Raw genomic sequence first — 14,177 nt, 5'->3', positions numbered from 1 at the left:
GCAACTTATCTTTACGCACCACCAAATCCACATCGGACTTGATATTATTATCACCCATAGGCTTCAAAGTCCGCTGTTTGCCACCATGCAAAAAAATATATGTATTTGCTCTCCCAGCATGTGTCACATTACGATCATACTGCCAAGGACGCCCAAGTAGCAATCCGCACACCTCCAATTCGCAATCGATCTCATCAACATAATCATCAACTGTAAATGGCACACGCACCGTGTGAGTAATCTTCAGCATACCACAGCTATTCAACCACTCAAGACGCTTAGGTTCAGGAAGACGCCATGTAGACAACCTCAATGCTGCCACCATCGCCTTGCTAATGCCATTAGTACAACTACCACCATCAATCATCAACTTGCAAGCCTTGCCCTTGATAAAGCACTGAGTCTGAAACAAACTCCACCGCTGACCCTTGTCAACTGTCTTGCAAGCATCATCTTGTACCTTCTTGAGTTGCATATTCAGCCCGCTCAATGGTACATCTTCCTCAACGGTCACAGTAGTGCTCTTGGTATCAGAGCCAGGTTTCCTCTCCTCAGTGACTGCATGTACTGAAACAACCTCCTTCACAGTAATGTCAGAGCACACCACCGGCTTACTCAATCTCGCAAACTTAAAGCTATGACGCAGAAACTGCTTGAAATCTGCCCAACTAGACCGCAGACCAATGATACCCTGAACTATGAGAGCATTACGGTACCAACTAGCCACAACGTCATCAACACGCCTGTATGCAAGATCAAATTCAATTTGGCCACCAAACGTACTATCCACTTCCTTGCATCTCTCAAAACCACCGTCAATATGTGACTCCCAGATCTGAAATTCTATAGGTGTCGCGGAACTAGACAACCTCCACTTGATTGTAGAAGCATCAAAGGGTGTACCCGCCCTCATACCGAGGTAGTCCTAGTAGATGCCTGCCTTCCAAAACAGAGCACGCACACGTAATGCAGACGGAATAGCAGAAATATCAGAAGCAGCACTGGTTTTCATCACCGAAGAAACAGATACAGCAGCAGACTGCCCGGCCCAGAGCCCGGCTGAACCGGCCGATCCGGCCTGGGACCCGGTCAAACCGGCCTGGGGACCGGTCGGTCCGGCCAGGGACCCGGTCAGACCGGACTGGTGGCCGGTCGCGCGTCTGGGCGGCACAGTATCGGCACCGGTTGGCGTCAGCACCTGGCCCGGTCTGGGCCGGCTGGGCCCGGTCTGTAGCCCGGTTGACCGGCTGGTGGACCGGCCCGACCAGTCCAGGGTCCGGTAGGCCGGCCCTGGCACCGGGGCGCGTCGCGAAACGCCTTCTTCTTCCCAATTCCAGACGCGAATTTTCGCGATTTTGACCTCCGAAACCTCCATGGATGACCTCCAAACTGCACCACACAACGCCAAACTTCCTCCAACAGACCTCCTTCGACCGAGAGCCAATCTTCTCTGATCTAGAGCCAATCTTCTCCGAAGCAAACCGATCCAAAGAGATCGATTAACAAAACCTCACCGTGAGCAACCCAGAAAGCTGATACCACATGATAAAGGGGCGACCCACTGGATCCTATTTGCTTGATGCCCGATCTTTCACAGCGAGAACCTGGGGTAGTAAATCCTCCCAACAACGTGATGAACGCAGCCTGGAGAAGAGGGAACGAATCCAGCAAGCAACGGATCGATGAACGATACGCCTCAAACCTGAGCTAGACAATCCTTGATGAACACAAGAACCTTCGCAGCGGATAATATAGATAAACGGCAGCGCCGTACCCCCGGAGGGATGATACACGTGAACACACGCAAAAGGGGAAACCCTAATCTTGAGACTAAAACTTGTTCTATCCTAAACCCTAGCCGCCCCACCTCCTTATATGAGGGAAGAGGTGGCCGGCCAGCCTTGCTAGGCTGGGGCGCCCCACTTGGGCCTAACCTGGTTTGGCTTGGACAGGTCCAATACCAAACACATCACTAATTTAACCCTAATTGGCCCACCACATGACCTGGCTACATTATTTCCTAACATAGAATGAATGAGACAACCTTAGACTTAATTATTACATGGCGTAGGTCGTCCTAGCGTGTAACTCCTAAATGCTCGATGGCGTACCACCTAGCTTGGTGGAGTCCTGAAATTGGCCTCCACATAGGCCTCCATGCCCATATCAGATTCAGTAGGAGGTTAGTCCAATTTGAACTACAATTGCTTCATTGTTTGCTCATTTTTTGTTCATCATAGATCCACAAAGAGCTACCATGTAGGAAGTTTTTCTTGGCTTTCGAACTTAATGAGCTAGGTCACACTACCAGAAAAAATCTTACCAGTGTTGCACCAGTTTTGGCCACTTGTGGTGTACCACCTAGTGTGCCACTTCTTGGGCACCTACGTATGGCACACTAGGTGGCGCACCACTTGTAGGTGGTAGCAGTGGTGCACTACTTGGTGTGCCACCAATATAATTTTGAAAACTAACACCACTTTTTGATTTTTTCCTAATTTTTATATGATTTGTTTGCAATTTATTTTTTGTTATGCTCCGCATCTTGGTACGTTGTCTGTGACAGGAGCCCCACATGTGGCGTGGCAGCAGTGTTGAGCGGATCTCAGGAGGAGGATGGGTAAGATGAGGAGGGGGCAGAGATCTTGGGAGGAAGAGGAGGCATGGAGGAAGAGAAGGAGACAGGGAGGAGGAGAAGGAGGCAGGGAGAAGAATCGAAGGAGAAGGAGGCAGAGAAGATGAGAAGTATACATGGACTAGATCTTAGGAGAAACAGAAGAAGGATGCAGGCAAGGAGGAGGCAGGGATATTGTGGATAAGAGATGTGTGGCTGGGGATAAGGGGGGAGGAGGCTGGGTTGGTGGGATGCACCAGCAGCCGTACTAAGGTGCACCACATGCAAGTTTTTTCTTTCAAAAAAAGTTGTTTACAGCGAAATCTGAAACATCAAAAAAAACCTATTTTCCTTTTTGATTTTGAGGAATCTAAAAAATTGGTAAAATTCATGTTTGTTAATTTTTCAAACAACTAGAACACATAACATATGGACATCTCAAAGCATTTCAAAATTTGAAATTTCTATTACTTTCTTTTATTTTTCAAAACTGGGGTGAGAATTTTGGTCCCCATTGACCAGTGGCGTACCACATCCTGGTGCGCCACATTATATGTATAAATCATAAACTTGTTGCATCTCAAAAGATTTCTAGGTACCTCTGAGAAAAAAAGACAAGTAGTTATCGATTCAGCACAAAGTGGGTCATATTTGAACTACATGCGCTTAATATTTTGCTTGTGTTCTTACAAAAAATATTCTTTAGGTACACAAGTAAAATTTTCATCATAGATACACATAGAGCTTTTTTCACATCCTATGTAAGAAAGTTCATGCCCCTCCTTCTGGCCACATATTGAATTAAGCACAAGTAGTTCGAAAAAATAGAAAATGGAAATCTTTCTCACTTAGTTATCATATGTGACCTAGTTGTTATGTAAAGTAACAAACTTGGAGTGTAAAAAATATTCTAGAGAAACCTTCTTAGAAATGAGCTACCATGTACTAAGTTTCATGGCAATCAAGCCAGATGAGCTAGGTCATGACAAAAACCAGGACATAATTTGTTCAAATAACCTCATATTATCTACATATGTGCATCTTGTGATGGAAAACAATGTTAATGTTGGGGGTTTTCATTGCCTTTGCACAAAAATCAATTTTTTATTTTCTAAATACGAAAAAAATAACCCAATTTTTCCAAAATACTAAACCACATTGTATGTAAAGAGATCACCAATTGTTTGCATCTCAAAAGATTTCTAGGTACCTCTCTCCAAAAAGAAAAATAGTTGCCGATCTATTAGGAAGTGGGTCAAAATTGAACTACGCGTGCTTGATACTTTTCCATGATTTTTTAGAAAAATATTTTTTAGGTCCACAAGTACCAATTTCATCAGAGAACCAATTTTTTTTTGCAAGATTCAACACATAGCGAAGAACGATCTGCTCACTGTTTGTTAGGAACATCGACAAATAAGGAGATCAACAAAATGATGCAAAGTACGAATCCACCAACATGAAAGTTTGAATTTCATAGAGATGAACCAAATTGTTTTTTTGGACCACCTCAATAAAAGATTGTAGGCAAAATGTATGGTGAAATTATACAAATATCTCATTTTCTTTATTTTCTTAAAATAAAAATCATTTTTCTTTAAATTGTAATCTTTTTGGCCCCCTATCCTCTTATATGCTCTTTCTAATGGATGTGGTTGTTGGCCCATTTGGTGGTGTGAAGCAGCTAAAGAGAAGGAAAAAAAAAGAATCAGAGGCCCGTTAAAGCGCGGCCTATGCCCATTAATTGACTGTAGGGTAAAATTCGCTCTAGTGCCGTTGTGTATCGCACAAGATTTGGTGGTGCAATGGTGTGGTGTACTGGATATTTATTGGGTTTTAGTTCGAAGTTAAGTGTCATGGCCTTTCAAGAAATGTTGTTTTTTGTTCCACGAATGGATCGAGGGTGGTTGTACCATATCTTACTATCTCACAGCCCTTTTTGGAAAAAGGTCTGTTAATGGCCCGGATGTCAGTTGTTTGGTGTCACTTAGTATGGCTACAACTTAGCTTCCTAACTTACATAGGGTTCCTATGACAGCTGGGTCCCATACATAGGAGAAAGTTGACACATGCACATGCCATGTAAACAAAATAGCCGAGGTGGCCTCCCACTCATTATAATTTAGCAATTACAAGGTTTCAGGTTCGAAGCAGACGGCTATTTGCTTTTGTTCCATTCGCTCCACAAAATCGTGGGACTTGATCCCACATCTTAAAGTGTCATGGCCCTTCTCCAAAAACAAAAATGGTTGTTTGTGGCCCGCATGGCATGGGCGGGTCCATGTGTATTCATGGATATTAAGGTGAATACCCATTTTTTTTTTGATTTTTTTTCATATTATATAATATAGCCATCAACTCAGCTTTACTATGTATAAAAACCAAGTCTGTTGATGATATAAGGATGTGTTGGTATGGTTGGCTAGAGGCAGCGAATGCTACCAAGTCTTTGAGTTCACTTTATTTCTATTGTTCTTGATAATTCTTTTATATTTTGAACACCCATTAAAAAATCCTGGCCCACCCATGCCGCATGGCAGTTGTTCGGTGTTAGTTAGTATGGCCGCATCTCAGCTTCCTAACTTATATATGGTTCCTATGACAGGTGGGTCCAATGTGTAGGTGGAAATTGACACATGCACACGTAATGTATGCAAAATAGCTAAGGTGCTCTCCCCCACTAATCTATAATATCTAAATTGGAGCAACCCACTAAGGATAATTCTCTCAACATGCAAACATGCCACATCACTTTGGTCAGTTATGTCCATGTCATCTTTCTATTTCTTCCTTCAGTTTTCATTTAGTTGTATGTCACGGCATAGACTAGAGAGGATACGCCTTACATCTCCTCCACTATCTAATTGTGGCAACAAATGCAAATGAAACTGATCCATTTCATTTCTGGGTCTTCATCTTCTCCACTGAATAAATGCAAGGTAATTGATGGACTCAATCCTGCATAGTATTTAAGCATGGTACGCACTTCATTCCTGTCGTCTCAATCAGAGAGCCTTCCCAGATCTACATCTCAGCAGTTGTATATCCGTCAGGTTTGGAAGGGATGAATTTTATGCCTTGTCGCTCCACACTCATTGCCTCCTGATTCGCATGTCTCTATTCTCTCCGCATATCAATTCCCCAATTCTATATTTCTTGGTCCACATGTGTCTCCTTTCTTCACGTACATACATTTATTTTCCTAAATAACTTTCCACCAACACTTTAGATTTTTGCGGCGACTGCCACAAAATCTAGGCCACGAACGACTCGCCGAACTGAATTTCTGACCCTTCTGATGTTTCTTTCTGCACTTTTTTTTAAATCTATGTAGAGCATGTGTTTGATGAAAATCGTAGCACACTGCAGGTAAAAATCGATGGTGTCTATTCATGATAGGTACGATGGATGCTATATTCATAGGAATAGAAAAGGCTTATACAATAGCATTACATTGTTGTACTTTATGGTCACATCGATCTATGACCCCGTCGGCAAGGTAAACATGCTCCCTAATTCATGATTTCACTTAATTCTCTGATATGTTATTCTATTTGGTTTTATCAAGTCTGAATGTTACTTTTATTACTGATGGATTTTCTGTCTGACCATGAATCAGTAAACATCATAAATATGTACTAAAACATCTATGCTCTACATCTTATTCAGTTCCGGTATTGCTTAACCTGTCGATTGTGTACATTGTTATTTTCTAATATCTGAACAAGTTGTATGATGAGAATCGAACCAGACAACTTATCATGGATTTTTCTAAGTCCAATGCATACCTCTAGGAATAGTGAATTCAAAAACAAATGTCCATTTCTATATCTACCGAAAACACTAGCAGGTGCATTATGCCCGTAGTTTTATTCCTGCTAATTTATGGTTATATTTTGTCTGAAGTGCCACACATCCTGTAAAACTTTTCAGATGGTTCTGGCTGTTTGTGGCAGATATCAGTATATTCTAACATGTGGACAAATAACTTTGTATATGAATAATTATGCATAGTAGATTGATTTATATGTAGGGAATTTGATTTTTTTTCTTATAAAGGACGCTTCATTATTTAAAAGTTTTAAGCATTACACCCAGTCACGTTTATTTACTACTGCTTTCCCCTTTTTTGTACAGTGTTTGTAGTTGAACCAAATTCAGATTATTGCGAGAGAAGTGAAATATTTTCCTCTGGGCTACTTCGGTTTTTTACAATATATCATGTATACTTAGACTAATGTGATTTTAAAATTAAATAATCTAAAATATCATTTGTGTATGCCAGTTAGTCAACTATGCAACCAAGGATTTTTTATCTTTGTAAATTGTAATTGACAAGGGGTTTTAGACACATTCACAATTGTGTTCCGATAAAAGCTCAGAAAAATCTTAGTTTTTCCCTTATGTTTTAGTTGTTCTCTAAGAGTGCATCTCATCACACTTAAGTGTTTGGCCCTTAGATATTCCGCAGCAACGCGCGGGGTATCACCTAGTTATATTTAACAATTACGACGATCTAAATTAGTTGCAATCGCTTGAATGTAAGGTCATTTGGCTGCATCTCAGCTTCGTAACTTCCATATGGTTCATATGACAGGTGGGTCCCATACATAGGTGGAAATTGAACATGTCTACGTTATAATTTAGCGATTACGACAAAATAAATTGCTCATAATCACTTGAATAAAAGGTTCTAAACCGTGTGGATGAGATTATGACGATTCATATAATAAAACCATGACCTTTTTTACTGAATTTTTCATAATTTTATAGGGTTTTGACACGCCGAATAGTCGACGACCATTTGGTGCAAAATCTTCATAGATTTAAGACGAGTTCGTCCAGGGTCAGTGAGAAAAGGTTACAAGTTAACATATTTCTTGTAGTGAATACACACCAGGACTAGCATGTTCATGAGCCACTATCGTACGGGCATATCATGATGGAAAAATCATGATGGAAAAATGAAGAAAATATGCACCCGCAAACTTCGGCCCTAATATGATGGAAAAATGAAGAAAATATTGTAAATTAGTGCACAATTGTGAACACGGACAAGATATTAATTCGTGAAAGCATGCATAATCCTATTTTTCATGAGAATACTCTCGCAAACTTCGGCCCTAATATGGCACAATCTTGCGACCAAAGCTAGAAGCTAAAAGAAGTGATACCAAAAATCCAAAGCCATGCAACTATGACATGAACGATTTGATGGAGCCTTCAAGCTGCTTCATCACTGCCTTCCAGCCTGCACTCGTCGGGTGCATGTCGTCCCAGTAGAAGTGTTTGAAGAGATGATCCTCATCCAGCACGTAAAAATGATGCAGGCTGCCATCGCGGTAGCCACAGAACCCCTCAGGTTCATTGGCTTCGCAGCTCGGCGCCAACTTAAACGTGAACCGCTGCGAATCTTCACATGTGATTCCAAATCAAAATACAAATCACAAGTCAGAGTTAAGATTGGATTGGCAGATGGACACACGTATGACATCTTGCATGTGCTTACCTGGTGTCTGGTTATTGATGACGTTTGTGAAGGCCGTGTAGAGGTCGACTATAAGGACGTTGCTGTTATTGCCCAACTTCTGTTGCAGCATGCTGTTGTGAGCGGTCGCGATAAAGTTGCCGTGGCTTTCGCAACGTGTGTGGTTATTCACCCTGGTGTGCCGAGGCATGCAACCGAGCGGGTGCATATTGTTAACAAGAATCTTTTGCGCCCCGAGCTTCTGCAGGCGGTGCACGTTGGCGACGATCTCGTTCGTCACGTTCTCGATGTAAGGGGTCAATGGGATGATCTGCGTGCAAGCAAGAAAGTCGATCATCAGTGATATCCAAACAGAAATGACACCAAACGTCGACTCACATTAGGATGTCGGTCTACTATGAATTGTACTCACACTATTAGTGCTGGTGTTGCCGAAGAGGTTAATCTTCGGAATGTAGTCATTGCCGGAGATGGCTACGAGCAGGAACGCACCGTCGAGGCGCGTACTCGAGATGAATCCATCGTACATTAACCTCTTGAAGGTGTCGACCTGCTCGCCAAGCGTCGGCGTCTCGTCGGGCGTGTAGAACACGCCGGCTCCGACGGTGGCCAAGGTCATGCCGTACGGGTGGCAAAAATTATTAGATTGCTTGTACGCTGGAGCGGCTTCATGAAACCCCATAATCTTTGCTGCAATGACCAATCAATCGATGATAAGGTTAGTGGATATGCAAGCTGATTGACTAATGCATACAATGGCTGGCAGCAGTAAATCAGTTACTATTTGCACGCAAGTGGAAGTAGGGTACATACCAATAACATCAGACTGAACCATGAAATCGGAGAAGCGGCCGCTTGGACTCAACCCCTGCCATTGCCCATTATAGTCCTCGTAATTTAACCCGTAGGGATCGAACCACGCACGCGACAGGCGCGTTGGCAGGCCGGTACCCGATCCCGGGCTGTTCCCGGTGTCAGCAAACGAGTCGCCGAACATGAACATATTGTACCAGTTTGTTCCAGACTCCACACGGGCAGCTGCTACCAATCGTCCATGCAAACACTATCAGCGATTACTTCGCGCAAGGCAAAACACAAAATATAAAATCATAGGTCAAGGAAGAAACGAGAAACAGGAATTGTCTGTGTGAGTAGGGGTAACAATTAATCTAATCTACTCCTAGTTTTAAAGATAGGAAAGAAGGGCGTACACGTACGTACCCTGGAGAACAAGGAGGAGGCAGAACACGGAGAGGATCGTCGGAGACATGGCTATGGACGGCAGCCACGCTCGTCGTTGTTGCTACTGCGGAGAGGGGAGAGCGGTGAATGGGATCGAGTTGGCCTGTTCCTTGTTGTGACCTAGCTACGTTACGTGTTGGGTACTTATACATCGGATGATGATGGCGAACCGTAGTCGATTTGTTATCAGAGGTAGGTTTGCTGGAATATCTTCAACTAAATAACCGAAGTTACGTATGTGGGGAGCATATTTTTTTTGGAACTGCGGAGTACTTACAGTGATCCAAGTCGCAAATCTACTCCAATTAGTTTTAAAGAAATGGCGCGCCCTGGTTACTCGTGGCAGGGTGAATAAATTGTGAAGGAACAATCTAACCGTCGTCTAACTGAAATTGCGATTAGCCATAAGTCAGATTTCCCGTTTATTAGTATATCCCTCATTTATCCATCCTCGTATTCATTCCTAACAGCTAAATACAAAAAAAACTGTTCATTATTTGAGTCTAATTTTTTTCCGGGTTTTTTGAATCGCGTCCGACCCTGCTCCCGAAAACTTCAGCCTTATTAGGGAGTTGTTAGCATAAAACCACCACATTGCGAGCTAAATATCATTTTGGTATCACTTTATTTTTTGGGAGCAAAATACTACCACATTTTGCCGAAGTTTTCGCAAAAAACATTAATCATTATTTGAACATGAATTGACATCTGATAAGCCTGGCGTGGCAGAAATTTCTTCCGTGAAAAGGGTCCCACATGTCAACATAATTAAAAAAACATAAATAAGTAAAAAAAGAAAAGTCAAAATCTGCCATCCAGTCATGTCCTCATCGGAGTACGGCGGTGAGGCAGGGGTCCGGCGTTCTGTGGTTCCCCATCCCAGCGCTGCTTAGACCAAGGTCGTTGACCATCTCCAGGTCGTCTTCCCTATCTCCGGTGTTCCTCGGGCAACACAGACAGAGGCACCTTACGGAGCTTGCCCGAGTTGTGTCCGCGCGAGAAGGGGCCACCGGACCCTGGCCTGGGCCGAGCGCTCGGCGGAGTCCTGGTGGCGGCCGCGGAATCAGAGAAGGGCAGGAACAGGAGGGCGGCAGGTGATGGGGTTGCCGGAAGAAGTGGTCTATGAGGTCGCTCCGGCTGAGCAGCAGGTCGGCATTAGCCTGCCTCGCGGAGTACGGTGACAACCTACTTTTGAGAAGCATGGCGGCGGTGGGGGTGGAGGAGGAGTGCGGGAAGGTGTCGGGGCGGAGAATGGAGAGGTTGGCGGCGGCCTGCCTCGCGAGTACGGCGGCATCATGCTTCGGAGAAGCATGGCGGCGGCAGCTTGCATCGCAGGAGAACGGCGGTGGCATGGGGGGTGGGGGAGGAGTGCGAGGAGGCGTCGGGGTTACTTTTTGTTTTTTATTTCCACTATAGGTGGGTTCCACTCCAGGTTAGCAAAATTAGCACTAACAGGTGGGCCCAATATGTCAAAAATTGTGTCCATTCATGTTCAAAGAATGATTAGTGTTTTTTTGAGAAATTTTTGGCAAAATGTGGTAGTTTTTTTTTCTCCCAAAATATAAATTGGTAGCAAAATCGATATTTAGCCTCAAATGTGATAGTTTTATGTTAACAATTCCCTTCTTAGGCAACCTGAAAAATATCAAAACACGGGCTAATTTACACACTATGTCTGCACCTGGGTATTTCTGGGCTTACAAAAAAGAACAGAAAACCGGGATCTTGTATTTCTTGGCCCATTCTATCAACTGTCTCGACGTCAGCATTCTCCCTTCTTCATCCCCACGGAAAGACGCCAGCAGCCAACACACCGGCTCAGGACACACAGGAGAGGAAGACATGGGAATTAAGGAGGAGGAGGAGGAGGAGGAGGAGGAGGAGGAGGAGATGGGGAAACCTTTGGATGTGCATAGGCATGTCACCACCTCCCCTCACGCCCCTCCTTAATTCACTCTCTCTCTCTCTAGCTCTCCCCTCCTATGCCAATTGACTACACCAAAATATGTCCAAGTGTTAGTAAATTGAGAAAATATTAAACGAAAGAAGTTGAGAAAATGCTAACTGAAGAAATTGAGAAAATACAGGATGAAAGAAAGATAAAAGTGAGTGAAAAGAAAAAAGTTCACTAACCAACAAACGCAAGTTTAAATATAGACTATGAGACTGCATAACTGAAAACAATATTGATGGTGGATTCATCTTGGAATTTACGTGAACAAAGGGAGCAGCAACAACAACGACTCATCCAAGCCATCATGGGCAGCAACGACAATGCCGAGCGGTGAAAGCATGTTCGCTACGAACAATGGCAGCAGTTATAATACTACCAACTATTATTTTGTAACACTAATGTTTTAGCAGTTCTAACCCTAGCTACTACGGCATCTTCGCTCCCAACAAGGTCAATGCACACAATTTAGGCTAGTACAAGGTTTAGTTTTACATGGTTTTCAAATTTTATTTTTCATTGTTCAGTATACTTCGAATTATTCTAATAACTTTATAACCGTCATCTAACAATATTATACTTTAGAAATTTCAGTTTGCAATTTGAATAAAAATTGAAGAATAACTGAGCTAGAATGATTGAGAGTAAAATTACGCCGGACCATCCAGCGGGAGAGTCGGCACCATCAAACTTACTGTTGGTTTGGGTCGTACCAACTTCTCCCAAACGGCTAGTTTTCTCCCTTGAACTATAAATAGTCATTCTTCCTTCTTGGAGAGGTAAGGCTAACCATTCTTTCAGCTCTATCAACTCCATTGTTAAACCCAGTGGCGGACGCAGAATAAAATTGGAGGGGGACACACCTCAAAAAAAATTTGCGTCGACCCAATTGTGAATTTTTTTAGAGTGAATTTTGTACACCCACACATGGGTGTGAGCATTTCCGTCACCATTCGAATTTATGCAAAGTTTGCAAAAATAAATAGTCCTAGATAAAAAAAAAACTCTAGCGAAGGTCGAAGGCGTTGTCGGTGACCACCTCGAAAATAAACTTTCAACATTCGTCATCGCCACTGGTAGGAGAAATATCATTTTAAGAAGCATGTAAATAAAAAAACCATTAGTATTGAGATACCGTCCGAGGAATATGTCTCAACTACGTAGAGAACAAAAATGTGTCCAAGAAACATATTCTGAATTTACAGGGAACACTGTACTAAAAGAGCGATTAAAAAAATCGAATCATAAAAATATAAATATAGTTTTAATAATGTAACAAAATAAAGTAACAGAAAATAAGAACATAAAGTTGTGAGAAACATACCAAAAAATTAAAGGGACTGATAATAAATATATATATGTAGAAAAAGAACTCTTGATGGAAATGAAGGAGCAGCTAAATGGAGAGTGGACTTTCAGAACCCGGCGGCATTTGATCCTGCCGCAAGTCGCCATCTCATTGGTTTACCAATGCGTGTGGGGCACAAGTCTGCTAGTATATTTTCTCGTATTCGCGAGAAGAAAAGAGCAGGTTCAATGCGCGTGGGCCACCGTCCGTGCAGCAGCGTCCGTGCGCACAGGATGCCGGCCACGATGTCCACATTGACGGAGCCGGGCCGCATCCATGCCGAAGAGGTTCAAGGTCTTATTGACGGATTTGGAAAAGTAGGATTTAGATCTATAATATCCACCAACCATTTTCTCCTCTAAATTAGGGAACTCTTGGGATGTAGATCTTGAAGTCATCTGTTGATTTCCTCTTCTGTTCTTCTTCTCCAATTTCTCCCTTGCATTTGTTGCTTTGGTAGGATTTGAGTATGAAGGATTTGAGCACCTTTTTGTGTTCTTGCTTTCCAATATCCTTGCATAGTGTTGAGCTCTCCATTACGATTAGTTTGAGTGAGAGATTGTGATCTTGTTACTCTTCGAGGGTGAACTCCTAGTTGGCTTGGCGTTGGTGCCTCGGTGACCTCTTCGTGGAATATTATGAAGAGACCCAATCTTCTCCTTCGTGGAGCTTTTCATCTCTAGAGTAGAGGAAAATCTAACCATAAGGAAATGTCTTTTTTTCCTTCGTGGAATTTGCTTGGAGAATAATATGAGCCTTCATGGCGTTCAGGAGACCTTCGTGGTAGCCCGCATCTCTCTAACGTGACGTACCTCACTTCGTCTTCCATTCCACAGAACGCCAAACCTCATACCCCTTCAATAACAGTGTGTTGAACGTTATCTAAATTTTTGACAATGTGTCTCTTGTTTGTAAAGCAACAAGGAAGAGGAGTGAAGCTTGTCCAGTGAAGTCCTAGCGCCTTGTTAAAAAGGAAAACGAAAAAAACTATCAAGGCTGCAAGAAACGAAGCAGGCAAGCACAAGTCCAAGTTGCAAAACAAAAGAAACACACGTCGATGAAGAACTGAAGGCAAATGGATGTAATTCACGTGATGTTTATAAGCATGATACCCTGCCGCGCACACACATACTATTGTGTGCATACATGTGCATCAAAATCAACATGTCAAAAGATAAAAGCACCATGCTACGTTCCTTCAACCACCCAAAACTAGACGAAAGCACATGCTTCCATTAATCAGACAGACTGCTCAAGTCAGCAACTGTTGAAACTGGCTCTGAAGTCAATGACCAGACGCTCTGGACCCATCATATTTACTCATGGCCACCTAACTGGCAAATAAACAACAATAACAAAAAAACTCCTTGAAGAGCAGCTCCTTGTCGGTCATGAGAAGCCCAATCAGAGTATTGTCTGTTCCAATTGATTAATTTTGATTTGCCATTGTCATCTAATTGTATTTCCTTTAGACATTCAGCTTTTTAGCTTACCAGCATGCCAAACCATCTTCTCCTAAGGCAACTAGATGACC

This window comes from Lolium rigidum, chromosome 7, assembly GCF_022539505.1.
Source record: "Lolium rigidum isolate FL_2022 chromosome 7, APGP_CSIRO_Lrig_0.1, whole genome shotgun sequence".
Classification (NCBI taxonomy): Eukaryota; Viridiplantae; Streptophyta; class Magnoliopsida; order Poales; family Poaceae; genus Lolium; species Lolium rigidum.
This window is presented reverse-complemented; position numbering follows the sequence as displayed.